Here is a 4,254-nt window from a genome sequence, read left to right on the forward strand (position 1 = left end):
AGCCAATCAGTGAGGAGAGAGGAGACACACACCGACTATCCCTCTATCTACCCCTCTCTCTCTCTCTCTCCATCTCTCTAGAGAAGGGGTTTACAACAGTCAGACACACACAGACCAAAGGAGTGAGAGAGGGAGTGAGACAGAGAGAGAGAGAGATAGAGATAGAGAGAGAGAGAGAGAGAGAGAGAGAGGGAGAGAGACAGAGAGAGGGAGAGAGAGAGAGAGAGAGGGAGAGAGACAGAGAGAGGGAGAGAGAGAAAGAGATAAATGGAGACGAGTAGGGGGGGTGATGACTGAGGAAGGGGTGGATGTGGATGACAAAAGACAAACGAAGAGAGAGAGAGAGAGAGGAAAAGAGGAGAGGAGTGCATTGCATGAGAGAGCTGTATTGGACAGTATTGGTCAGTATGTGACGTATTTTGTGTGTTGTAATGCCTCCCTCTACTGGTGGTGCATAGGACTGCGAGTGCACTTCTATGAAGAGAAAATGTTTTTGCATTGGAATTAGAATTAGAATCCGACATAGAATTAGAATTAGAATCCGACATAGAATTAGAATTAGAATTCTACAGACACACTACACTGTTCCCACTCGTTGCCTTCTCTTAGTCGTTAATACCACTCGTGAGTTTCTCTGAAGATGTTACTCTGGTGTGTGTGTGTGTGTGTGTGTGTGTGTGTGTGTGTGTGTGTGTGTGTGTGTGTGTGTGTGTGTGTGTGTGTGTGTGCGTGTGTCCATGCCACCTCATTCCAATTTTTTAGTTTACCTTATATTCTCTCTCTCTCTCTCTCTCTCTCTCTCTCTCTCTCTCTCTCCCTCTCTCTCTCTCCATCTCTCTATGGGATGGGTAGTACTATCTCTATGCCGCTGTCTTTTTTGATGCGTACAATCTCCCCTGCTGTTAACATGACATGGTGCCTTATGTATCTCCCCTGGTGCTCCTGCCTTAGTTTCTATTTCCTTAGTTTAGAATGACATGTGGCCACATATTAAACATACAGTTCAAACAGTACATGTCTATCTGTGTCTGTGTGTGTCTGTCTGTAAAGCATAGGCCACAGTATACATTGACCTGTCTGTCTGTCTATCAAGCATACTGTATAGATATACCTACCTATACAGAATGTTCTGCAATGCCTCTGATGTCTTCTATAACGTATATGTGTGTGTGTGTGTGTAACCGCCTTACTTTATACAGTAAAGTATGTAACAGCCTTATTGTATTTTATACAGTAAAGTCTGTGTAACTGCCTTCACGTCAACCATAGTGTATTTTATAAAGTTACATTTCTGTTTGTACTGTTGTCACTCTTTAGTAAAAAGACCTGTATGAGCACCTATGTACTCTATATCCTGTGTCCTGTCATTTACACACACACACACACACACACACACACACACACACACACACACACACACACACACACACACACACACACACACACACACACACACACACACACACACACACACACACACACACACACACACACACACACACACACACACACACACGCACACACACTAAACAAAGCAAGTAAGGAAGAAACAGGTGTGTGTGCACGCGCACGAGAGAGATATTGGCCCTCATTTATCAAACTAGCATTAGACCAAAAACGTGTTTATGTGATGCGTACGTTCTTTTCTGCGACAGATTGGCATTTATCAAATCTCATCGTAAGGGCAGGAAAGATGAAATCCAACGGTGTACACAGTTTTCAAGTTGGACTTGAGATGACTATGATTCCCAACTTGAGCAGCAGTTGTAGCACAACAAGTCATTATCATAAATATGTGGCCTAGATAATTACAAAACATTTTTACATTGTATATTTTGGCTATAACCCAACTTCTCCACCTGTTTGAATTGGTGCAGCCTTGCTGGGAGCGCTGCACTAATTTGGCATAGGTCAACAACTGCAAGAAACTACTGATTTGTGATGTGACGTGATGTGTGAATAATTGTGCAGTATACAGCCGCGTATCGGAACGTGGCTTCAGTCATGGGATCAATGGAACTGTGTTTTGAAGGACCAGGCAAGGGTAGCGTAAGCAATACAACAGCATATTGAAATTGACTGAACTGGTCCTTTAATGCTCGCGGTCGCAGGTGGGCACATGGATGAGATGGATGAAGTTACTTGAGTGAGATCCCCATAGAGAGTGTCACGAGAATCCCATGGAACAGAGCATAAATGCAGATGCAAATGCAGATGAAAATGCAGATGAAAATGCTATTCTGGTTTTGGATGGCTGACTGTCCAATTGGAGGGATTGCTACAAGTGTGCCTGCACCATCCATGAATGACTGCAGGTTATAGCTGTGTTGTAGAAACATCAATCAGATGAATGGCCATTAACAGAATGTGTAAAGTGAGTGTGACCACAGAGATAACAGGCTTTTGGCGGCCAGGACCATTACCCAGTCCTCGTGCATAACTAACATGGGTGCAGACCAACATCCATCCTAACTCCTGTCCTCATGTCTATGGCTACAGACCAATATCCTACCTCCCGTCCTTGTGCATATCTACTATGGCTACAGACCACTATCTATCCTACCTCCTGTCCTTGTGCATATCTACTATGGCTACAGACCAATATCCATCCTAACTCCTGTCCTAGTGCATATCTACTATGGCTACAGACCAATATCCTACCTCCTGTCCTAGTGCATATCTACTATGGGTACAGACCAATATCCATCCTACCTCCTGTCCTTGTGCATATCTACTATGGCTACAGACCACTATCTATCCTACCTCCTGTCCTCGTGCATATCTACTATGGGTACAGACCAGGGGGTCGTTTCTCGACAGTGCCTTTGCTAACGACTTTAGCCATTTTGTTCGTTCTTAAGACCAACGTTGTAACCAAGGTCTTGAGTTGGTCTTAAGTTGTTCTTAAGTTGTTCTTAAGTTGTTCTTAAGTTGGTCTTGCGTCTAAAGACCAACTGAAGACCAACTTAAGACCAACTTAAGACCAACTCAAGAGCAACTTACGACCAACTCAAGACCAACTTAAGACGGTTAGCAAAGACAAGAATCGAGAAACGGACCCCAGGCTTGTACGAAATTCCGAATGGAAAGAATTTCAATTCAAAATAATGCCATAATACGAACACTAGGTGGTGCCATTACCTTGAATTTCTTTGAATTTATGCTACACCACCCATTGAAAGTACATAGAACACCACCACCTAGTGTTCGTATTATGGCATTACTTTGAATGGAAATTCTTTCCATTCGGAATTTCGTACAAGCCTGGTACAGACCAATATCCTACATCCTGTCATCATGCATATCTATTATGGCTACAGACCAATATCCTAACTACTGTCCTCGTGCATATCTACTATGGCTACAGACCAATATCCTAACTCCTGTCCTCGTGCATATCTACTATGGCTACAGACCAATATCCATCCTACCTCCTGTCCTCGTGCATATCTACTATGGGTACAGACCACTATCTATCCTACCTCCTGTCCTACAGACCAATATCCATCCTACCTCCTGTCCTCATGCATAACTACTATGGCTACAGACCAATATTCTAACTCCTGTCCTAGTGCATAACTACTATGGCTACAGACCAATATTCTACCTCCTGTCCTCGTGCATAACTACTATGGCTACATATCATTATCTATCCTAACTCCTGTCCTCATGCATAACTACTATGGCTACAGACAGGCCTGGACTGGGAGAACAAAAAGGCCCGGGCATTTTTGGCCCAGACCGGCCCCTCATAATCAGCGGAGCACATGCGATTACTTATTGACCAAGCGGCCTATGCGAAAAGGCGCAATATTCATGCGTGAATCTCTCTTTCAGCTACCAGAAAACACCAGGAAATGTGTGCTGACTATATCAACTATTTATTTAAAATGAATCTTAGTTTGGGCAGTGGTTTAGAAATGCAATAGATGACCACACTCACAGCAAAAGTAATCTAGGCCTACTCTACTTCTCTCTCTAACTCAACCTCATCCTGGCCTGGTTTGACTAGATGAGAAGAGGGAGATAGATTATTTATCACAATGTATGCAGCACTTGCAAAGTAGCCTATTCAAATTAATATAGTATTCAGTGTATTGTTTGTCTAGTAATTTATACAATAAAGATGTTTGTGTCACAAGACTTATTTTCTGTCGCTGACCCATGGGCACCAGAGGAGGTGCGACAGGCAGCAATGCCCAGCAGGTATTAACAGCTACCTGTACAATCCTGAGCTGAGTGTATAGCCTACTC

General features: G+C 43.3%; 1 protein-coding gene across 1 annotated transcript in view; it reads left to right on the forward strand.

The window, feature by feature from the left end:
• The window catches only part of LOC134442968 (dihydropteridine reductase-like), a 19,142-nt gene extending 18,987 nt beyond the window's left edge, over window positions 1-155 (forward strand). Inside the window, exon 7 of the mRNA XM_063192922.1 lies at window positions 1-155. This exon is cut by the window's left edge and continues 176 nt beyond it. The gene's annotated coding sequence lies outside the window, so the exon portion shown is untranslated.
• The last annotated feature ends 4,099 nt before the right edge of the window (window positions 156-4,254 follow it).

Source organism: Engraulis encrasicolus, unplaced genomic scaffold, assembly GCF_034702125.1.
Source record: "Engraulis encrasicolus isolate BLACKSEA-1 unplaced genomic scaffold, IST_EnEncr_1.0 scaffold_26_np1212, whole genome shotgun sequence".
In the NCBI taxonomy this organism is placed as follows: Eukaryota; Metazoa; Chordata; class Actinopteri; order Clupeiformes; family Engraulidae; genus Engraulis; species Engraulis encrasicolus.